Source organism: Triticum urartu, chromosome 6A (assembly GCF_056163025.1).
Source record: "Triticum urartu cultivar PI428250 chromosome 6A, HENAU_Tu73, whole genome shotgun sequence".
Classification (NCBI taxonomy): domain Eukaryota; kingdom Viridiplantae; phylum Streptophyta; class Magnoliopsida; order Poales; family Poaceae; genus Triticum; species Triticum urartu.
This window is the reverse complement of record NC_141878.1, coordinates 509,102,802-509,128,603: the sequence shown is the minus strand read 5'-3', so window position 1 is coordinate 509,128,603 and position 25,802 is coordinate 509,102,802.

The window sequence follows — 25,802 nt, the reverse complement described above, 5'->3', positions numbered from 1 at the left end:
GCACCGTAATCAATGGCGCGGTTGGGTTACCCATGCCCGTATTGATGAGAATCCAGGAATAAGGGGACACGATCTCTGCTTCGACGAGACGTGCCAAGGAAACCGCCTCGCATGACACGATGAGGTGGGATAATAAAACGATTCGAATAAAGGCTTGGCCGTGGTGCGTCACACTACGGAATACGTCAGCAGATTAGATTTGTGTAAATATTATTCTCTCTATGGCAATATGTGGAAACTTATTTTGCTGAACCGGACACTATCTTTCTGTTCAAAATATTCTATGAAGTACTTGGAGGAGGAACCCGCCTTGCAATGCCGAAGACAATCTGCGCGTCGGACTCGTCGTCATTGAAGCCTGGTTCAGGGGCTACTGAGGGAGTCCTGGATTAGGGGGTGTCTGGATGGCCGGACTATACCTTTAGCCGGACTCCTGGACTATGAAGATACAAGATTGAAGACTTCGTCCCGTGTCCGGAAGGGACTTTCCTTGGCGTGGAAGGCAAGCTTGGCGATACGGATATGCAGATCTCCTACCATTGTAACCGACTTTGTGTAACCCTAACCCTCTCTGGTGTCTATATAAACCGGAGGGTTTTAGTCCGTAGGACAACATACAGAACAACAATCATACCATAGGCTAGCTTCTAGGATTTAGCCTCTCCGATCTCGTGGTAGATATACTCTTGTACTACCCATATCATCAATATTAATCAAGCAGGAAGTAGGGTTTTACCTCCATCAAGAGGGCCCGAACCTGGGTAAAACTTCGTGTCCCTTTCCTCCTGTTACCATCCGGCCTAGACGCACAGTTCGGGACCCCCTACCCGAGATCCGCCGGTTTTGACACCGACAGAGGGCAACATGCGACGCTGGACTCGCCGGCCATGAGGGTTTATATAGTAAGATGACAAGCATTGGGATTTTGGGGGATTTCACTGAGTCGGGCGGGAAGCTTGCGCGGGAACCTGCGCCGTTGCGCGAGAACGGATCACCACCGTTTGGCCAAAATGTTGGGGAACGTAGTAATTCCAAAATTTTCCTACGATCATGCAAGATCTATCTAGGAGAAGCATAGCAACGAGACGGGAGAGTGTGTTCACGTACCATCGTAGACCGGAAGCAGAAGCGTTTAGTAACGCGGTTGATGTAGTCAAACGTCTTCACGATCCAACCGATCCAAGTACCGAACGCACGGCACCTCCGTGTTCAGCACACGTTCAACATGATGATGTCCCTCGATCTCTTGATCTAGTAGAGGATGAGGGGGAGTTCCATCAGCACGATGGCATGGCGACGATGATGATGAAGTTACCGGCGCAGGGCTTCGACTTAGCACTTCGACGATATGACCGAGGTGTTAAACCATGGAGGGAGGCACCGCACACGGCTAAGAGATTGTCCATTCTGCCTTTGCGGTGCCCCTCACCTTCGTATATAAAGGGGGGAGGAGGAGGTGGCCGACCACGGGGGGCGCGCCATGGGGGCGGAGTCCTACTAGGACTCCGTTCCTAGTAGGATTTGCCCCCCATTTCCTATTCCAAGAAGGGGAAGGAGGGAAGGAGAGGGAGAGGGAAAGGAAGGGGGGCCGCGCCCCCTCCCCCTAGTCCAATTCAGACTGCCCTTGGAGGGGCGTGCGCCACCTTGTAGCCTTCCTCTCCTACTCCCTTATGGCCCATTAGGGCCCATAACTTCGCCGGGGGGTTCGAGTAACCCCTCGGTTCCCCGATAAATATCTGAAACGTCCTGAAACCTTTACGGTGTCCGAATACCTTCGTCCAACCTCTCGACCATTTCGAGACTCCTCGCCACGTCCGTGATCTCATCTGAGACTCTGAACAAACTTCGGTCATCAAATCACATAACTCATAATACAAATCGTCATCGAACGTTAAGCGTGCGGACCCTATGGGTTCGAAAATTATGTAGACATGACCGAGACACATCTCCGGTCAATAACCAATAGCGGAACCTGGATGCTCATATTGGCTCCTACATATTCTACGAAGATCTTTATCGGTCAAACCGCGTAACAATGCTACCTCTTGAGCACTTGCGTTAGTTTTCCCTTGAAGAGGAAAGGGTGATGCATCAAAGTAGCGTAAGTATTTCCCTCAGTTTTTGAGAACCAAGGTATTAATCCAGTAGGAGGCCACGCACGAGTCCCTCGCACCTACACAAACAAATAAATCCTCGCAACCAACGCGATAAGGGGTTGTCAATCCCTACACGGTCACTTACGAGAGTGAGATCTGATAGATATGATAAGATAATATTTTTGGTATTTTTATGATAAAGATGCAAAGTAAAATAAAAGGCAATGAAAATAACTAAGTATGGGAAGATTAATATGATGGAAGATAGACCCAGGGGCCATAGGTTTCACTAGTGGCTTCTCTCAAGAGCATAAATATTCACGGTGGGTAAACAAATTACTGTTGAGCAATTGACAGAATTGAGCATAGTTATGAGAATATCTAGGTATGATCATGTATATGGGCATCACGTCCGAGACAAGTAGACCGACTCCTGCCTACATCTACTACTGTTACTCCACACATCGACCGCTATCCAGCATGCATCTAGAGTATTAAGTTCAAGAGAACAGATTAACGCTTTAAGCAAGATGACATGATGTAGAGGGATAAACTCATGCAATATGATATAAACCCCATCTTGTTATCCTCGATGGAAACAATACAATACGTGCCTTGCTCCCCCTACTGTCACTGGGAAAGGACATCGCAAGATTGAACCCAAAGCTAAGCACTTCTCCCATTGCAAGAAATATCAATCTAGTAGCCAAACCAAACTGATAATTCGAAGAGACTTGCAAAGATAACCAATCACACATAAAAGAATTCAGAGAAGATTCAAATATTGTTCATAGATAAACTTGATCATAAACCCACAATTCATCAGTGTCAACAAACACACCGCAAAATAAGATTACATCGAATAGATCTCCACAAGAGAGGGGGAGAACTTTTAATTGAGATCCAAAAAGAGAGAAGAATCCATCTAGCTAATAACTATGGACCCGTAGGTCTGAGGTAAACTACTCACACTTCATCGGAAGGGCTATGGTGTTGATGTAGAAGCCCTCCGTGATCGATGCCCCCTCCGGTGGAGCTCCGGAACAGGCCCCAAGATGGGATCTCATGGATACAGAAAGTTACGTCAGTGGAATTAGGGTTTTGGATCTGTATCTGGTAGTTGGGGGGGTACGTAGGTACATATAGGAGGAAGGAGTACGTTGATGGAGCAACAGGGGCCCCACGAGGGTGGATGGCGCGCCTGGGGGGTAGGCGCGCCCCCTACCTCGTGGCCTCATGGTTGATGTCTTGACGTAGGGTCCAAGTCCTCTGGATCATGTTTGTTCCAAAAATCATGTTCCCGACGGTTTCATTCTGTTTGGACTCCGTTTGATATTCTTTTTCTGCGAAACCCTAAATAGGCAAAAACAACAATTCTAGGCTGGGCCTCTGGTTAATAGGTTAGTCCCAAAAATAATATAAAAGTGTATAATAAAGCCCAATAATGTCCAAAACAGAATATAATGTAGCACGGAACAATCAAAAATTATAGATACGTTGGAGACATATCAAACAACATACGCTATTCCCTTTGTCATCAATATGTTACTTGCCCGAGATTCGATCATCGGTATCTTCAGACCTAGTTCAATCTTGTTATAGGCAAGTCTCTATACTCGTTCCATAATGCATCGTCCCGTAAGAAACTCATTAGTCACATTGCTTGCAAGGCTTATAGTGATGTGCATTACCGAGAGGGCCCAGAGATACCTCTCCGATGCATGGAGAGACAAATCCTAATCTTGACCTATGCCAACCCAACAAACACGTTCGGAGACACCTTTAGAGCATCTTTATAATCACCCATTTACATTGTGACGTTTGGTAGCACACAAGGTGTTCCTCCGGTATTCGGGAGTTGCATAATCTCATAATGAGAGGAACATGTATAAGTCATGTTGAAATCAATAACAATAAAACTAAACGATCATAATGCTAAGCTAACAGATGGGTCTTGTCCATCACATCATTCTCTAATGATGTGCCCGTTGATCAAATGACAACACATGTCTATGGTCAGGAAACTTAGCAATCTTTGATTAACGAGCTAGTCTAGTAGAGGCACACTAGGGACATTCAGTTTGTCTATGTATTCACACATATACTAAGTTTCTGGTTAATACAATTCTAGCATGAGGAACAAACATTTATCATGATATAAGGAAATATAAATAACAACTTTATTATTCCCTCTAGGGCATATTTCCTTCAGTCTCCCACTGGCACTAGAGTCAATAATCTACATTACATAGTAATGATTCTAACACCCATGGAGTCTTCGTGCTGATCATGTTTTGCTCGTGGAAGAGGCTTAGTCAATGGGTCTGCAACAATTAGATCCATATCTATCTTGCAAATCTCTATGTCTCCCTCCTTGACTAGATCGCGGATGGAATTGAAGCGTCTCTTGATGTGTTTGGTTCTCTTGTGAAATCTGGATTCCTTCGCCAAGGCAATTGCTCCAGTATTGTCACAAAAGATTTTCATTTGACCCGATTGTAATGCCCACGATGCGGCTATATCTCCCACGTGTCAAGGCATGACTTAGAGGCATAACCGCATTGTGGTTTTGTCGCAAGAAGGGTCATCTTCACACAATCCCATGTAATGAACAAGAAAGGGATAAATAGAGTTGGCTTACAACCGCCACATCACAGCAATATCAAATAATTCATACATCATCCAAAGTACACACATAGACCGACTATGGTCAAAACCAAATGAAAAGAAGATAACCCCAAATGCTAGATCCCTGATCATCCGAACTAGGCTCCACTATTGATCATCAGGAAAGGACACATAGTAACGACCAAGGTCCTCGTCGAACTCCCACTTGAGTTCGGTAGCATCACCTGCACTGGTATCATCGGCACCTGCAACGGTTTTGGTAGTATCTGTGAGTCATGAGGACTCCACAATCTAAAAACCCGCATGCCAAGACTATTTAAGCTTATGGGTAGGATAAGGTAATGAGGTGGAGTTGCAGCAAGCGCTAAGTAATTATGGTGGCTAACATACAAAAATAAGAGTAAGATGAGAAGCTACGCAACGGTCGTGAAGCTATAGGTGATCAAGAAGTGATATTGAACTACTTACATTCAAACATAACCCAAACTATGTTCACTTCTCGGACTCCGCCAAAAAGAGACCATCACGACTACACACGCAGTTGATGCATTTTAATTAAGTCAAGTGCCAAGTTCTCTACAACCGGATATTAACAAATTCTCATCTGCCACATAACCGCGGGCACGGCTCTCGAAAGTTTATACCCTGCAGGGGTATCCCAACTTAGCCCATCACAAGCTCTCACGATCAACGAAGGATGTTCCTTCTCCCGGAAAGACCCGATCAATCTCGGAATCCCGGTTACAAGACATTCCGAAAATGGTAAAACAGGATTAGCAAGACCGCCCGTTGTGCCGACAAATCCCGATAGGAGTCGCACATATCTCGTTCTCAGGGCACACCAGATGTGACAAGCTACGAGTAAAACCAGCTCTCAAGTTTCCCTGAGGTGGCCCCGCAGGCTACCCATTTCAGACCAACACTCAGAGGAGCACTGGCCTCGGGGGGGGGGGGGGGGGGGTTAAATAAAGATGACCCTCGGGTTTGCAACTCCCTAGGGAAAAGTTTAGATTGTTAGGAAAATGTTAAAACCAAGGTTGGGCCTTGCTGGAGGAGTTTTATTCAAAGCGACCTGTCAAGGAGGTCTCATAACCCCAACCGCGTAAGGAACGCAAAATCAAGGAACATAACACCGGTATGACAGAAACTAAGGCGGCAAGAGTGGAACAAAACACCAAGCAAAAGGCCAAGCCTTCAACCCTTTGCCAAGTATATAGATGCATTAATTAAGATAAGAGATATTGTGATATCCCAACATAACCATGTTCCAACATGGAACAACCTGCAAGGCACCTACAACCAGCAACGCTATAAGAGGGGCTGAGCAAAAGCGGTAACATAGCCAAACAACGGTTTGCTAGGAAGGTGGTTTAGAGGCTTAACATGGCAATATGGGAGGCATGATAAACAAGTGGTAGGTAGCGCGACATAGCGATAGAACGAAAAACTAGCAAGCAAAGATAGAAGTGATGTCGAGGGTAATGGTCATCTTGCTTGCAAAGTTCTCAGAGTTGTCGAAAGCTTGCTCCTCATTAGCGTACTCAACCGGTTCCTCGTTTGCGTACTCGTCTCACGGCTCTACCCAAAGCAAGAACACAAGAAATGGAACAACAATCAATCAGGCGCAATGCACAAGCAACATGATGCAAGACATGGAACGGGATGCAAGTTATGATGTGCAATGCATATGGGTACTCCAGAAGGGAAAAGATGATCAAGGCATCAACTTGGCAAACCAAGTATGCCGCTAGAAAGATGAGGTGATTTCGGTTGAAATCGACATAAGGATCACCGGAAACGGATGCACGGTTTGCAAAAGACAAGCAAAACAAGGATGCAAATATGCGCTTAATAGCATCATAGCACTTAGGACGCAAGAGGAAACTATGCTACAGCACTCCAACATAGCAACAAAGCACATGGCATTAAATTACACATGAAGCTCTACAAATCATGAACACTGAGCTCCTACTAGAACTCACTATAACAAGCCTAAAATAGCATGGCAAAAATGTAAATGATATCAGCTTCACAAACTTAGAGAAAATACTAAACATGTCAAAACAACATCAGGTAGCAATGTTTAGAGCTAGCAAGCAACATTCTACAGGAACATATCATGGCAAACAAAGGCATGGCATGCTAGCACTAAAGACATAGAACAAAACTCCCTTACTTAACTTTAGCCAAAAATGCATGGATAAGATGGTAGCTTCAATGCAAACATGGCAAATGATATGATTAGTTTCAGACTTAGTAGAAAAACAGAGAATGGAAGGAACAGATTCATGATAACAACTTTGCAAGCTCATGCCACTCACCACAAAGCATTTCATGGCATCACAAGGTAACCACCAGTAAGTAGACATATTCATTAAGCTAAACATGGCAAGAGAAAGTTCATAGGGTGCATGTATCACTAGCAACATCCATGGAAAAATTGAACTTCATGTTAACAATCTTCCAGGAACAAAATTTAGCAAAAGCAGAGCATGGAAATGACAAGCTAGAGTACTCCATTAATACAACCAGAGGCATGAGTGGATAGAAAAATATAGCCTATTAATACACTCTTACTGAACTACCTCAAAATGGGCATGGATCTATTGGTAGCAACAAGACAACATAGCATCATAATGTAACAGGAAATGACTTAGCAAAATTACAAAGTGTCTGAAATCAGCAACATCACATAGCGTACTTTGCATGCTTGTGATAGTCACCACATAGATCACAAAATACAAGGTTTGCACCTCTGTAAAGATGGCATGATGGAGCTCATAAAACACCAATATAATGAAATGAAGTTATGATAAATGACAAAATGTAATGAAAATGACAAATCATCAAGTTATGATAAATTCCAGCAGACAACATCATATAGCACTTTTGCAATGAGGATTAAGGCATCAATATGGAGAGTAACATTAATGCAAATGACACTAACATTTTGATATATCATGAGACGAACATTTTGATATATCATGCACGCAAAACGGATTTATGAGCATGGAGATATGACATGATGAACAGGGGCACATAATGTTGAAAATTTCGAGACTTCGCAAAAATATACCCCTCTCAGATCTCAGATCTAGGGTTTGCACGGTTTTGAGGATGGCCGGAGTCATTGCCAGAGAAGACGAGGAGGCGGAGCCGGAGTTGCGGGGGTCGCCGGACTTGGGGTCGAGGAGGAGGTCGTCGGCGAGGGCCGGTCGGATCTGGCGTCGGAGGGGAGAGGCGGCGTGACGCGGCCGTGGGCGCGCGCGGGCGGCGAGGAGAGCTCCGGACCGGGCGGTGAAGGGCGGCGGCCGGCGAAGGGTTCCGACGTGGGGGCGAGAGGCGTCGAGCGGCGGTGCATGTGGGATCCGGCCGTGAGCGGGTGGGGCTAGGGTTCGGGGAGGCGCGCGGCGATGGGCGGAGGGGGCCGGATGGAGGCCGAGCGGGCCGCGGCGGTGATGGGCGGCGGCGATGCCACTTGGCGGCATGGGAGTGGTGCGGAGGCAGTGGAGGACGCGTCCGGCGTCGCCCGGACGTGTCCGGCGGCGCGGGGAGAGATGGAGCTAGGGTTTTGAACGAAATTTGGAAGGGAGTGCATATTTATAGGTAGGGGGAGCTAGGAGTGTCCAAATGAGGTGCGGTTTTGCCCACACGATCGTGATACAATGACGGAGAAAATGGAGGCGGTTTAGATGGGTTAGTGGGTTGACTTGGAGGGGTGCTGGGCTGTAAAGAGAGAGAGGCTTTTACGGTTACCCGGTTAACTGTTGGGGCTTCAAACAACCTCCAAATGGAACGAAATTTGACAGGCGGACTACCGGTGATGTACTCGACAAGTCTCGACCCATTATGAGAACGTTTTTCTCCCGCTCACGAAACAATATTCGAGGGTGCAATGGGTGCATGTGGGAGTGTCGGATGGCGAAAGGGACAACAGGGAAAATGACCGGATAAATGAGACGAACAGTAATGCAAATGAGATGCACAAGATGACATGAGATTAAATGCATGACATGAACAAACTGCAAAACGAAAGACAAAAGCCCAACCACGAAGGAAATATCATATCGCATAGCCGGAAATGGCAAGAGTTGGAGTTAAAAATATGGAAAGTTACATCTGGGGTGTTACACCGATACACTAGGTATTACACCTAGACCGGATATGAACTCCTTCATCCAGACTCCTTCATTTGCTGCATCCGAAGCAGCTATGTACTCCGCTTCACACGTAGATCCCGTCACGACGCTCTGCTTGGAAATACACCAACTTATAGCTCCACCATTCAATATAAATATGTATCCGGTTTGCGACTTTGAGTCATCCGGATCAGTGTCAAAGCTTGCATCTACGTAACCATTTACGACAAGCTCTTTGTCACCTCCATAAACAAGAAACATATCCTTAGTCTTTTCAGGTATTTCAGGATGTTCTTGACCGCTGTCCGGTGATCCACTCCTGGATTACTTTGGTACCTCCCTGCTATAATTATAGCAAGGCTCACATCAGGTCTGGTACATAACATTGCATACATGATAGAACCTATGGCTGAGGCATAGGGAATGACTTTCATTTTCTCTCTATCTTCTGCAGTGGCGGGCATTGAGTCTGACTCAACTTCACACCTTGTAACACAGGCAAGAACCCTTTCTTTAACTGATCCATTTTGAACTTCTTCAAAACTTTATCAAGGTATGTGCTTTGTGAAAGTCCAATTAAGCGTATTGTTCTATCTCTATAGATCTTGATGCCCAATATATAAGCAGCTTTACCGAGGTCTTTCATTGAAAAATTATTATTCAACTATCCTTTTATGCTATCTAGAAATAATGTATCATTTCCAATCAACAATATGTCATCCACATATAATATTAGAAATGCTATAGAGCTCCCACTCACTTTCTTGTAAATACAGACTTCTCCAAAAGTCTGTATAAAACCATATGCTTTGATCACACTATCAAAGCGTATATTCCAACTCCGAGAGGCTTGCACTAGTCCATAAATGGATGGCTGTAGCTTGCACACTTTGTTAGTACCTTTAGGATCGACAAAACCTTCTGGTTGCATCATATACAACTCTTCTTTAAAATATCCATTAAGGAATACAGTTTTGACATCCATTTGCCAAATTTCATAATCATAAAATGCAGCAATTGCTAACATGATTCAGACAGACTTAAGCATCGCTATGGGTGAGAAGGTCTCATCATAGTCAACTCCTTGAACTTGTTGAAAACCTTTCGCAACAAGTCGAGCTTTGTAGACAGCAACATTACCGTCAGTGTCGGTCTTCTTGTTGAAGATCCATTTATTCTCAATGGCTTGCCGATCATCGGGCAAGTCAACCAAAGTCCACACTTTGTTCTCATACATGGAACCCATCTAAGATTTCATGGCCTCAAGCCATTTCACCGAATCTGGGCTCATCATCGCTTCCTCCTAGTTCGTAGGTTCATCATGGTCAAGTAACATGACTTCCAGAACAAGATTACATACCACTCTGGTGTGGATCGTACTCTGGTTGACCTACGAGGTTCGGTAGCAACTTGATATGAAGTTTCATGATCATCATAATTAGCTTCCTCACTGATTGGTGTAGGAATCACTGGAACTGATTTCTGTGATGAACTACTTTCCAATTCGGGAGAAGGGACAATTACCTCATCAAGTTCTACTTTCCTCCCACTCACTTCTTTCGGGAGAAACTCCTTCTCTAGAAAGAATCCATTCTTAGCAACGAATATCTTGCCTTCGGATCTGTGATAGAAGGTGTACCCAACAGTTTCCTTTGGGTATCCTATGAAGACACATTTCTCCAATTTGGGTTCGAGCTTATCAGGTTGAAGCTTTTTCACATAAGCATAGCAGCCCTAAACTTTAAGAAACGACAGCTTAGGTTTCTTGCCAAACCACAGTTCATATGGTGTCGTCTCAACGGATTTAGATGGTGCCCTATTTAACGTGAATGCAGCCGTCTCTAAAGCATAACCCCAAAACGATAGCAGTAAATTGGTAAGAGACATCATAGATCGCACCATATCTAATAAAGTACGGTTACGACGTTCGGACAAACCATTACGTTGTGGTGTTCCAGGTGGCGTGAGTTGCGAACTATTCCACATTGTTTCAAATGAAGACCAAACTCATAACTCAAATATTCTCCTCCACGATCAGATCGTCAAAACTTTATTTTCTTGTTACGATGATTTTCCACTTCACTCTAAAATTCTTTGAACTTTTTAAATGTTTCAGACTTATGTTTCATTAAGTAGATATACCCATATCTGCTCAAATCATCTGTGAAGGTCAGAAAATAACGATACCTCAACACTCATCGGACCACATACATCAGTATTTATTATTTCCAACAAGTCAGCTGCTTGCTCCATTGTTCCGAAGAACGGAGTCTTAGTCATCTTGCCCATGAGGCATGGTTCGCAAGTATCAAGTGATTCCAAAAGCCCATCAGCATTAAGTTTCTTCATGCGCTTTACACCAATATGACCTAAATGGCAGTGCCACAAATAAGTTGCACTATCATTATTAACTTTGCATCTTTTGCCTTCAATATTATGAATATGTGTATCACTACAATCTAGTGAGTTGCTCCGGCTTGTGAGGGGTGTGTGTACAGAATTTCGTCAAACATGCCCAAAATTTTACCACATCATCTTGGTGGCATGAAATTACATCAACCAAGGTTTCATGTGTTTCTGATCATTTTTTAATTTTTTGGAATCAAAATGCCATGTCACTCCATGCATACATATGCATGTGTCCATGTCATGAGGCAAATATGTTTGAAAATTTCTTCTAATTTACTGCACATGGAATAAACTCGCACACAAGTACACTAATATGATCTTTCATACCGTTATGGTTAGGTGTTGCATGTAGATGTAGTTAAAATTTGAATTACGGTCATTAAATGGCTAGAAAAACACTTAAATGTCTTTGAAAGGTCAAATGACCTCTAGAATTTCCAAATTTTCACATGACAGTTGTAGTAGTGCATGTTAAACGTAGAAAAAAATTGAAGGCCGTAACAGGAAGCTATCTCCCGTTCGTCGTCAAACATGCATTGTTCCCTCTTGGAACAACGAGCCTTCTAGTGAGTTGCTCCGGTTTGTGAGGGGTGTGTGTCCAAACTTTTTTCAAACATGCTAAACAATTTACAACATCATCTTAGTGGCATGACATCACAGCAACCAAGGTTTCATGTTTTTCTGATCATTTTTTAATTTTTTGGAACATGTCACTCCATGCATACATATGCATGTGTCCATGTCGTGAGACAAATATGTTTGAAAATTCCTTCTAATTTACTTCACATGGAATTAACTCGCACACAAGTACACAAATATGAGTTTTCAAACTGTTATGGTTAGCCGTTGCATGTAGATGTAGTTCAAATTAGAATTACGGTCATTAAATGACTAGAAAATCACTTAAATGTCTTTAAAAGGTCAAAAGACCCCTAGAATTTTCCAAATTTTCACATGATAGTTGTAGTACTGCATGTTAAACATAGAAAAAATTGAAGGCCGTAAGAGGAAGCTATCTCCTGTTTGTCGTCAAACATGCATTGTTCCCTCTCGGAACCACGATCCTTCTAGTGAGTTGCTTCGGTTTGTGAGGGTTGTGTGTCCAAACTTTCATCAAACCTGACAATTTTTTTTACCACATCATCTTGGTGGCATGAAATTACATCAACCAAGGTTTCCTGTGTTTCTGATCCTTTTTTAATTTTTGGAATTAAAATGCCATGTCACTCCATGCATACATATGCATGTGTCCATGTCGTGAGACAAATATGTTTGAAAATTCCTTCTAATTTACTGCACATGGAACTAACTCGCACACAAGTACACAAATATGATTTTTCAAACTGTTATGGTTAGCGGTTGCATGTAGATGTCGTTCAAATTTGAATTATGTTCATTAAATGACTAGAAAATCACTTAAATGTCTTTTAAAGGTCAAATGACCCCAAGAATTTTCCAAATTTTCACATGACAGTTGTAGTAGTGCACGTTAAACGTAGAAAAAATTGAAGGCCATAAGAGGAAGCTATCTCATATTCGTTGTCAAACATGCATTGTTCCCTCTCGAAACCACGAGCCTTCTAGTGAGTTGCTCCGGTTTGTGAGGGGTGTGTGTCCAAACCTTCGTCAAACGTTCCAAATTTTTTATCACATCATCTTGGTGGCATGACATTACGGCAACCAAGGTTTCATGTGTTTATGATCATTTTTAATTTTTTTTGGAATTAAAATGCCATGTCACTCCATGCATACATATGCATGTGTCCATGTCGTGAGACAAATATGTTTGAAAATTCCTTCTAATTTACTGCACATGGAACTAACTCACACACAAGTACACAAATATGATTTTTCAAACTTTTATGGTTAGCTGTTGCATGTGGATGTAGTTCAAATTTGAATTACGGTCATTAAATGACTAGAAAATCACTTAAATGTCTTTAAAAGGTCAAATGACCTCTGGAATTTTCCAAATTTTCACATGACAGTTGTAGTAGTGCACGTTAAACGTAGACAAAAATTGAAGGCCATAAGACGAAGCTATCTCATGTTCATCGTCAAACATGCATTGTTCCCTCTCAGAACCACGAGCCTTCTAGTGCGTTGCTCCGGTTTGTGAGGGGTGTGTGTCCAAACTTTCGTCAAACATGCCAAATTTTTTACCACATCATCTTGGTGGCATGACATTACATCAACCACGGTTTCATGTGTTTCTGATCATTTTCTCATTTTTTTGAATTAAAATGCCATGTCAGTCCATGCATACATATGGACGTGTCCATGTCTTGAGACAAATATGTTTGAAAATTCCTTCTAATTTACTGCACATGGAATTAAGTCGCACACAAGTACACAAATATGATTTTTCAAACCGTTATGGTTAGCCGTTGCATGTAGATGTAGTTCAAATTTGAATTATGGTCATCAAATGGCTAGAAAATCACTTAAATGTCTTTAAAAGTTCAAATGACCCCTCAAATTTTCCAAATTTTCACATGAAAGTTGCACTAGTGCATGTTAAATGTAGAAAAAAATTGAAGGCTATAAGAGGAAGCTATCTCCCGTTCGTCATCAAACATGCATTGTTCCCTCTCGGAACCACGAACCTTCTAGTGAGTTGCTCCGTTTTGTGAGGGGTGTGTGTCCAAACTTTCGTCAAACATGCCAAAAAATTTACCACATCATCTTGGTGGCATGACATTACACCAACCAAGGTTTCATGTGTTTCTGATCATTTTTTATTTTTTTGGAATTAAAATTCCATGTCACTCCATGCATACATATGCATGTGTCCATGTCATGAGACAAATATGTTTGAAAATTCCTTCTAATTTACTGCACATGGAATTAACTCGCAGACAAGTACACAAATATGATTTTTCAAATCGTTATGGTTAGCCGTTGCATGTAGATGTAGTTCAAATTTGAATTACGGTCATTAAATGGATAGAGAATCACTTAAATGTCTTTAAAAGGTCAAATGATGTGACAGACTAGATTTGCCTTCTCTCTTTCTCTGAACTTTCATTTGCATTTGCTTTGGATTTGGAGTTCTGAATCAATTCAAATGGACTTGAACACTTGGGCCTACCCTTGATTTTCACCCAAGTGACCCATCCACCTCTAACTCACCTTTCCTTGTCTGAAAAACTCCAAAAAAGCCTAAGGAATATTTTTCTTCAGAGAAAAATGTTCATTTTCTTCCCTGAAAATCACTTCAGATAACTATGCTCCAAAGCAGCCCCTAGATTTCTTGCTCCAAAAATCCTGAATAAATTCACAAATATTCTTTGAACCCTAGGGCACCTTCTTGAGCAAAAATATTGCATAACTTTTTGTAATATTTTTGCTACAGAAAATCATTTCTATTCTGAACATAATGATCACTTTGCGCAACAAGTATATTTTTGCTTGATCTTTTGGGGCTGATCTTTTCTGAGCTCGATTACCCTCCTAAGAGATTGCTAAACCCCAAAGCACAACCTTTAGTTCTCACTAAATTTTTAGCTCACAAGTTTTTGTCCAGAAACTTGCCAGGAAGAGCCACTCCCACAGTTCAACTGTGACCCAGCCAACCATGCAAAACAACCAAAACCACTAAGGACTGACTGCCAGACATGGTGTTTGTGCTTAGCTCAGCCTGATGCCAAAGTTCACGCGGTGAGCACGAGCATCCAAGGGGCTTGGCATGCGGCCGACGCGCTCTACGGTGAACCAACATCTCTGTTTCGCGCGTGCTCATTGCCCCGTCCACCGCACCTTGCCAAACCGCGCCCCCATCCTCGTTTGCACCTCCATAACTCCACCCTGGCGCTCGCCAACGCCGGAGCTCGCCGCAGCGAGCACGGGCATGGCACGACCAAGGAAATAGTGCGCTCGTGCCCCTATGCTTGTCGTGTACCGTGCTCTTGTGCTCGTCGCAGCTCGTCTATATCCCTCGCATGATCTCCGACGTCTTCTCCCCATCTCACTAACGCCATTCGTCGCTGGGTGACACTCTAGAGAGCTCCGGCGAGCTCTCGATCCCCGCCTCGGCCTCGCCTATAAATAGAGCTCCCCCGAGCTCGTTTCTCTCCGCACACACACTCAGCACACCTCCACACCACCGTAGGAAGCCACAGCCCGTCCGGGCAGGCCTTTGGCCGTCGTCCCCGCCCCGAGCTCGCTGGCAATCCCCGTCCTATCACCCTCCCTCTCTAGAGCCGCTCGAGCTCCACTGACCAGTCCGGTGTGTTCATGGTGGTCCATTGGTGCGTGTTGGTGCTGTTGGAGCTGCTGAACTGGCCCTGCTTCGCCAGAACCACCACCTCCGACGAGCTCCGCCCGCTACCGCCGCTGGAGAGCCCCGTTTCGACCCTGTCCGGCCACCCCTAGCCACGCTACGGGTAAGGGCAGGTGCGCCTTGATCTCCTCTACAACCCTATCATCTTAGATCTCATCGTCGGGCACTCCTCGCCGGAGAAAGTGTTGTCGCCGCGCCGCCCGCCTCTGCTTCTCTCACCCTCCCCCTCCGACCTGACCGTTGGGGCCTGCTATTAGCCACTTAGGCCGCGGCCGAAGCGGTATGAGTGGTGGCGCCCAGGTGGTTTACGCCTTCGACGTCACCCCCCTCTGGTTTTTCTTTTAATTCAAATTTAGTTCAAATTTGACCAGAAGTTTGACTAGCTATAACTTTTATTCTACAAGTCCAAATAAGTTGATTCTTTTTGCATTCTATTCTTACTGGAAAATCCTAGCAACACAACCAAGATGGCATTTTTCTTTGCTTCCTAGAATTTCTGGTAATTTTCAGAAGTGTTCTTGATATTTTCTTTTGGTCATTTGATTTATTTTCAGAAGGTGAAGCTTGTCTTGAAGGCATCCAGGAGGAGTGTAAAGCTCCTATGCACTAAGGCAAGCCACAACAACATTTTCATGGTGTTTTTGCAATATCCATGATTTTCCACTTGAATATATGATATTCATTGCATATAGTGTTAAAAATGAATAATGCTTGTGTTATTTAGTTTGTCATGATCAAAATGGTTAGTTAACAGAAATGAATGCTTGAACTAGTGAGATATAGCTTGAGTAGTTGAACTAAGTGAGCTTGTCGTGACTATGGTAATATGAGCGTCGGTATTATATTCCTTATATGCATGATGAGTTTCGTATGATAAATGCCAACTAAAAAGTGATTAATCTAGATGACCAGTAAGTAAGGACCAGAAATGTTGAAAGATGAGTTTGTGCAAGTAGAACTTTGAATGAGGTTGATCGATTGTTCCAAAGTGATATGTGATGCATGATATATGGTTGCATAAGCATGGCATATAGTGACACGAGCATTTTATTTCAAGTTAAACCTGATGATAATTGAACTTGAACATAAAGTTGGTCGGGTCATGGTGCCACTGAATCGGGCTGACAAGTGCAACCACATTTGCCTTAGTATGGGAAGGTCGTTAGTCGTCTTGTTGTCATGCCTTTTGTCAGTGCCTCCAACGAGGGAAGGTTATGGGCGTGCGTTACCCTGGCCCGGTAAGCAGACATAACCTTGTGGACCTGTTGTTCTTATGGTACCTTGTCCCCGTTTGGGACTGTGTATTTTCCACGACGGTGGTTGTTTTAGCTTTGGTAGGCTCGGTCACCCAGGACTAAGCCCAGTGGGGAGTTGGTCGGAGTGGCCGAAAGAGTGTCAAAGAATTCTGTCGAAATGTCGTTGGTCCACCCGAATGGGAATGCGAGGCCATGGGTTCTGTGGTGTGGGTAAAGTACGCTACCTCTGCGGAGTGTAATAATCTATCGATAGCCGCGCCCGCGGATAAGGGCCCAGTTTGTAAGTAAGTCACACAATGGATCAACATTCATAAATAAATCTTGCACACTAAGTTATTTGCATTGCACTGGTTGGATCATGATGATGTCAGTGAGACTGACTATTATGGTATCACTTGTGATCCGGGAGTGATCACAGTTTGGTTACGAGGTAACCAGTTGAACCAAGTATGGTTCTGTTCATGATTTATCGTGAGCACTGTTCAGTTGCGTGGCAACCTGTTGGTAAGAGAGTCCGAGTGACTCGATGCACAAGTTTGGTTTCACTGCATGAGTAGCATGTTGTTGTTTGCATTTGACTTGATTAAATGGCATGATATTGTTTGTAATTATGGTTTTGTTTGCTGTGAGCTTGCAAGTACAGTCAATGTATTGACGTGGCGTGTTATGCCAAATATCAGGAAAGTCTAACTGGATCGGAGTGCTGCCGTGTCTAGACCGTGTCCACATAAGTGTCCCTGTGCTATGGAGTCCCGCTACATCGTTGTTCCGCTACCGTGTAGATGTTGTGCTCGAGGCCCCTTTTATGTTCACTAAATAATGAACATATTGTTCAACCGCATCGAGTGTGCCGCTTGGCCTCACAACTTGATGTAATGTCACACTATGCTTTCACTAGTTTCAATAAAGCGGCGATTGCTGTACCAAGATGTTGAGTGTTGCCAGAAGACATGATCTCTGGGTTCACAATGCAAGGTAAACCGGTCGCTCTGAGCCGGGGTGCCGCAACGCTTGGTATCAGAGCCACGCTGACTGTAGGACACGCTAGACCCCGACACGCGAACTAAACGTTAGTTAGTTTGCTAAATGAGTGCCGTTAGTATTTGCATCTGGATGCTGCATTGCATGCATTAGACTTATTGTTATTTATAACCGGTTAATGGTTGTGAGTGTAGATGGCTCCGGTGCTGTATCCATGCCAGTTGCAGCTGATGCCCTACACTTCTCCGCATCTCCTTCGTAGCATGTGGCGTCGACTCTACCCTCACGGTGATGACCTAGCATATCGGGTGTACCGGGAGCGTCTGGCCGACTCCGTGTATGAGTATCACGCCGTGGTTACTCTGCGCACTAGTTCGTCCGCGGGTTCTTACACTCGTTCCTCTCGGAGCGGTTATGCATCCACCGCCGCTCAGGCCGTCTAGTATGCTGCATTCAAGATTCTTGTTGAGTTACGCTATGCCGAGGCTCGGATGCAGAACCACCTAGGTTTTCCCTTTTACCCATCTTTGCACGATGATGGTCGTGTTCGCTTTCCTTCCATTGATCTGGCGTCTGATATTGACACTAGCCTCCTTTCTCGACATATCACTGCTAGTTATCTTCTGATTCACGAGTTGGCTCCAGAGCTGAATCATGCTCGTTCTGCTTTAGCCGCCGCTAGATCCTACCCTACTCCACCTTCTATGGGATTTACTCCTTATATTATGCCTAGTTCTAGCTCGCCTATTTCTCCGGTTACTCCCCCGAGTAGCTCGGGCACCTTGACAGTGAACCCACACAGTGCTCCTGCTGAGTGGGCGTCTCTTCTTGCTACCCCCGCAGCTCCCATGATCCCTTCTCATCTCGCGCCTACCCATGAGGGAGAGCCCTTGAGGCAGCGTCGTCGTGTTACCTTTAACCCAGAGCTCTCGGTTGGCATTGTCAGTTCAGGATCTGGGTCTGACTCAGGAGAGGATCCGGTAGCACCGACAGAGTCCTGGAGCGTCTGAGTATCCGCAGTGTTCATGTGATGCACGGATGTAGTTGTATGAGCCATGGTGTATCGTTGCATGTATGCAAGTAGTCACACTAGTCATGATGTCTATCTTTCATGTATGAGTTTATGTATAATTATGTTGGAACTTTTTATTCGATCGCTATATTTCTTGGTTCGTTCATTTCGCTCTTTCGGGTTTGTCGCTGTCTTTTCTTCCCATGTTTGGATGTTGCTCATCGCGGTTGCTCTTATTGGAAAAAATAAACAGTAGGATGACGCGGGGAGGCAGCAGCGCACAGGCTTGTGAGGATGTCCCTGTTCATAGCTCAGCAAGACAGGCAGGACACTCCCCCGAGCCGTATCCACAGCCATCGGCTCCACCGCCAAATCCACCCTCCACTGAACAAATTATGCACATGTTTGAGGAATGAAGGAACAGTGATCTGATTGAGTTGTTAAAAAGTGTGCAAGCTATGGTTGGGCAAAATGGGAATCAAAATGGCCATCACTCCAAGCTGTCAGATTTTCAAAGGACTAAGCCTCCCAATTTCAGTCAAGTGGTTGACCCTTTGGGAGCAGACGTTTGGTTACGAACCATTGAGAATAAACATGAAATTGCTTGCACTAAAGAAGCTGACAAGGTTCCGTTCGCTACCCACTATCTTGAAGGAGCCGCTGCTATATGGTGGGATAATGCTAAAGCTCTATGGCCTGCGGGAGAAGAAATTACGTGGACTAATTTCAAGGACCAATTTCTCAAGTATCATATTCCAGCTGGTATCATCATATTCCAGCTGGTATCATCATATTCCAGCTGGTATCATGAAGGTCAAGCAACGCGAATTTCTTGGTCTCACTCAAGGAAGTCTGTCAGTAAGTGAATATTTACACAAGTTTAACCATCTGGCCCGTTATTCCCTTTATGATGTGGCCACGGAAGAAAGGAAGATTGACAGGTTCCTTAGAGGATTAAATCAACACCTCAGGAGTGCTCTCTGCATGCTCGATTTTCCAAATTTTCAGTCTCTGGTAAACAAGGCCCTCGTCGCAGAAAGAGAGTACAAGCCTGTGCAAGACAACCAACCGGCAAACAATGACCACAAGCGTAAATTTGAGACGAAAAAGGACGGACAACCCATACAGAAGGCCCATACCTGGCAACAGACTCAAGTGCAGTACAAACCCAATTGGCAACAGAATGTGAACAAGACCACTACTGAAGTCAAGAATGCCGTGACCAGTCTAGTACACGAGGAGCGTCAGTGCAACAACGCCTGCTTTAATTGTGAACAGACCGGACATTATGCCAGGCAGTGTCCCAAGAAGTCAAATGCCCCATTCCGGCCGCAAGTCGATCACATGGGGCCATATCATACCCAGAAGATCGTCCAAGGTTAAGTTCATCATCTCTCCAGAGAATAGGCTCGGGAAAACCCCGAAGTCGTCATTGGTATGTTTTCTGTTAATAGCATACCCGTAATAATTTTATTTGACTCTGGGGCTTCCCACTCTTTTGTTTCTTGGAGTTTCGTTGCCCGAAACAAATTTCCTTGCTCGCTTTTGGAAAAAGTATGATGGTTCAGTCCTCGGGATCTGTGCTCGAAAGCAATTTGGTCTACCAGAATTTTGAAATTGATAGTAAGGGGGTCCGCTTTCCAACCGTTTTGATAGTCATCGAGTCTGCCAAGTTGGATATTATTTTGGGAATGAACTGGTTGACTCAATATCAAGTATGCATAAACTGTGCGACCCGAGAAGTCACCCTGACAAATCAGGAAGGGCGAGCCATAAAATTTTATGCCCGCAAAGGTATGCCCAAAAGGGAGATGGTCTTCAATGCAGTAGCTGAAGAATTGGATCTGATTCGTGTGGTCAGTGAATTTCCCGATGTATTCCCTGAGGAATTACCCAGAATGCCCCCAGACAGAGAGCTTGAGTTTACAATTGATCTTGTACCTGGGACTGCACCATTGTACAAAAAGTATTATCGAATGCCTACTTCCAAACTCGTGGAATTAAAGAAGTAGTTGGATGAGATGCTGCAGAAAGGATATATCCGCCCAAGCTCGTCACCATGGGGATCACCTGCAATATTTGTAGACAAGAAAGACGGTTGTCTCACATTGTGTTTTGACTACCGTTAGTTGAACGATGGCACAATCAACAACAAATACCCGCTACCAAGGATTGATGACTTGTTCGATCAGCTCAGTGGTGCAAAAGTATTTTCCAAGATTGATTTAGGGACCGGATATCATCAACTGAAGATCAAGAAGGAAGATATTCCTAAGACCGCGTTCACTACCCATTACGGTCTCTATGAATATACGGTGATGTCCTTCGGGCTTACAAATGCCCCCGCCTTTTTCATGCATATGATGAATAAGGTGTTCATGGAATTCTTGGATAAGTTTGTCGTGGTTTTCATTGATGATATTATCATATACTCTAAAAGTGACGAAGAACACACGGAACACCTCTGAGCAGTCTTACAGAGACTCCGTGACCATCAGCTGTATGCAAAATTCAGCAAGTGTGAGTTTTGGCTCAAACAAGTCGGATTTGTAGGGCATGTTCTTTTAGCAGAAGATATAGCAGTGGATCCTAGCAAAGTGGAAGATGTGCTTGATTAGGCAGCACCCACGACAGTATCCGGAGTCCAGAGTTTTCTTGGATTAGCCGGGTATTACCGTCGGTTCATCGAAGGATTCTCCAAAATTATGAAGCCAATGACAGAACTCCTCAAGAAAGACAAGAAGTTTGAATGGACCGGAGGATTGCGAGCAGAGCTTTAACAAGCTAAAAACCAGATTGACATCAACACCAGTACTGGCTCTCCTAGACATTTACCGCAGCTTTGATGTGTATTGCGACGCATCCATAAAGGGCATTGGGTGCGTACTTATGCAAGACGGCAAGGTGGTAGCTTATGCATCTCGCCAGCTATGACCTCATGAAGGAAACTATCCTACACATGATTTGGAACTGGCCGCTGTTGTGCACTCTCTAAAGATTTGGATACCTTACCTCATTGGAATGAGATGTCAAATATTTACCGGCCACAAGAGTCTCAAATATATATTCACCCAGCCAGACTTAAACCTTCGACAACGAAGATGGATCGAGTTGGTTGATAACCCACAATTATAGGGGATCGTAACAGTTTTCGAGGGTAGAGTATTCAATCCAAATTTATTGATTCTACACAAGGGGAGCCAAAGAATATTCTCAAGTATTAGCGGCTGAGTTGTCAATTCAACCACACTTGGAAAACTTAATATCTGCAGCAAAGTATTTAGTAGCAAAGTAATATGGAAGTAACAGTAACGGTGGCAAAAGTAACAGTATTGGTTTTGTAGTGATTGTAACAGTGGCAACGGAAAAGTAACTAAGCAAAGATCAATATGTGAAAAGCTCGTAGGCAATGGATCAGTGATGGATAATTATGTCGAATGCAATTCCTCATGCAATAGTTATAACATAGAGTGACACAGAACTAGCTCCAGTTCATCAATGTAATGTAGGCATGTATTCTGAATATAGTCATGCGTGCTTATGGAAAAGAACTTGCATGACATCTTTTATCCTACCCTCCCGTGGCAGCGGGGTCCTATTGGAAACTAAGGGATATTAAGGTTTCCTTTTAATAGAGTACCGGACCAAAGCATTAACACTTAGTGAATACATGAACTCCTCAAACTACGGTCATTACCGGTAAGTATCCTGATTATTGTCACATCGGGGTTAACAGATCATAACACATAATAGGTGACTATAGACTTGCAAGATAGGATCAAGAACTCACATATATTCATGAAAACATAATAGGTTCAGATCTGAAGATAGGATCAAGAACTCACATATATTCATGAAAACATAATAGGTTCAGATCTGAAATCATGGCACTCGGGCCCTAGTGACAAGCATTAAGCATAGCAAAGTCATAGCAACATCAATCTCAGAACATCATGGATACTAGGGATCAAACCCTAACAAAAGAAACTCGATTACATGATAAGTCTCATCCAACCCATCACCCTCCAGCAAGCCTACGATGGAATTACTCATGCACGGCGGGGAGCATCATGAAATTGGTGATGGAGAAAGGTTGATGATGACAATGGCGACGGATTCCCCTCTCGGGAGCCCTGAACGGACTCTGGATCGGCCCTCCCGAGAGAGATTAGGGCTTGGCGGCGGCTCCGTATCGTAAAATGCGATGGATCCTTCTCTCTAATTTTGTTTCTCCCCGAACGTGAATATATAGAGTTGGAGTTGAGGTTGTTGGAGCACTAGGGGGCCCACGAGGCAGGGGGCGTGCCCAAGGGGTAGGCACGCCCCCACCCTCATGGGCAGGGTGTGGGCCCCTGGCCTTGATTCTTTCACAAGTATTTTTTTATATATTCCAAAAATATTCTCCGTTGATTTTCAGGTCATTCCGAGAACTTTTATTTCTGCACAAAAATAACACCATGGCAATTCTGTTGAAAACAGCGTCAGTCCGGGTTAGTTCCATTCAAATCATGCAAGTTAGTGTCCAAAACAAGGGCAAAAGTGTTTGGAAAAGTAGATATGATGGAGACGTATCATTGGTCAAAGACTATGATCTGGAAATAAATTACCATCCGGGAAAAGCCAACGTGGTTGTTGATGCCCTCACTTGCAAGCCTACCAACTTAAATGCCATGATGGAGTCTTTGCCTCCAGAACTCCAGCAAGAGATCGCTCAGCTCAACTTGGTAATTATAAATGCCAGTCTTGCGAATATTTTGGAGGTAACTCCTACTCTAGAAGAGGAGATTCACATAGCACAGGCTGACGACAAGATTCTGCAAGTATATCTCAAACGTCTACACGAAGGCAAGACTCAGGATTTCTCAAGGGACACACTGGGTACACTCAGGTTTCGAGGAAGGATATGCGTACCTGAGCAAGCAGATTTGAGGAAGACAATTTTGGCAGAAGCACACGAATCCTCATATTCAATACACCCAGGCGGCACTAAAATGTACGAAGACCTTCGACAAATATTTTGGTGGGATGGAATGAAAAGGGACATCGCATATTTTGTCGCTTGTTGTGACATCTGCAACAAAGTAAATGCGGAACACCAAAAACCCGCCAGACTTCTCCAACCTCTACCCATCTGGCAATGGAAATGGGACGATGTTTGCATGGACTTTATCACCGGTCTACCCAGGACTCACCAAGGCAATGATGCTATATGGGTCATAGTGGACACGCTGACTAAAGTGGCTCACTTTATTTCCATCCGCACCACCTTTCGCGCTGATCAACTTGCACAATTATATGTATCCCGGATTGTCAGTTTTCATGGAGTGCCAAAAACATTCACTTTGGACCGAGGTTCATTGTTTACATCCACATTCTGGTCCCAACTCCATCAAGCTTTGGGGACCGCACTCAAATATAGCATCGCCTATCATCCACAGATAAACAGTCAGACTGAGCGGGTAAATCAAATCCTTGAAGATATGCTTCGAGCATGTGCCTTAGCCCATGGGCCCAAATGGGAAGATTGTCTGCCATATGCGGAATTCTCATACAATAACAGTTTTCAAACCAGTCTGAAAATGTCATGCGTTGAAGCTTTATACGGCCGTAAGTGTCGCAGTCCATTCAATTGGTTCCAAACCGGAGACAGCCGTATCTTCGGTACTGGTCTGATATTAGAGGCAGAGAAACAAGTCAAGAAATTCGAGATAGACTACAACTGGCTAAGTAACGACAGAAGAGTTATTATGATGCCAAACATTGGCAAGTCAGTTTTGAACCTGGTGAACATGTGTATCTCCCAGTCACACCCATGAAGGGAGTCAAGAGATTTCAGACCCGAGGCAAATTGGCACCAAGATATATTGGTCCGTTCCCGGTCATGACACGAGTTGGCACAGTTGCTTATCAGTTGGAATTGCCACCAGAATTGTCGGAAGTACACAATGTGTTCCACGTATCACAGCTGAGCAGGTGTATTTCACCACCCAAGAAGAGGACTGATATGTCAGAAATTGAGCTTGCCAAAGATTTAACTTATGAGGAGAGACCATTTAGAATCTTGGATGAGGCAGAAAGGGTCACACACAGCAAAGCGATCAAATTTTAAAAGGTCAAGTGGGAGCATCACACCGAAGAAGAAACAACCTGGAAAAGAGAAGAATTTTTAAAGACAACCTACCCAGAACTATTTTCCCAAGAAACCGAATCTCGAGGATGAGATTCATCTTAAGTGGGGGAGGATTGTGACAGCCTGGATTTGCCTTCTCTCTTTCTCCCGACTTTCATTTGCATTTGCTTTGGATTTGGAGTTTTGAATCAATTCAAATGGACTTGAACACTTGGGCCTACCCTTGTTTTTCACCCAAGTGACCCATCCACCTCTAACTCACCTTTCCTTCTCTGAAAAACTCCAACAAAATCCCAAGGAATATTTTTCATCAAAGAAAAATATTAATTTTCTTCCCTGAAAATCACTTCAAAGAAGTATGCTCCAAAGCAACCCCTAGATTTCTTGCTCCAAAAATCCTGAATAAATTCACAAATATTCTTTGAACCCTAGGGCACCTTCCTGAGCAAAAATATTGCATAACTTTTTGTAATATTTTTAGTACAGAAATCATTTCTATTCTGGACAGGATGATCACTTTGCACAGCAAGTATATTTTTGCTTGATCTTTTGGGGCTGGTCTTCTCTGAGCTTGATTACCCCCCTAAGAGATTGCTAAACCCCAAAGCACAGCCTTTAGTTCTCACTAAATTTTTCTTAGTGAAGCTCACAAGTTTCTGTCCAGAAACTTGCTAGGAAGAAAGCAACTCCCACAGTTTACCTATGACCCAGCCAACCATGCAAAACAACCAAAACCACTAAGGACTAACTTCCATACATGGTGTTTGCGCTTAGCACAGCCTGATGCCAAAGTTCACACGGTGACTACGAGCATCCAAGGGGGTTCCCATGCGGCCGACGTGCTCTGCAGTGCGCTAGTGTCTCTGTTT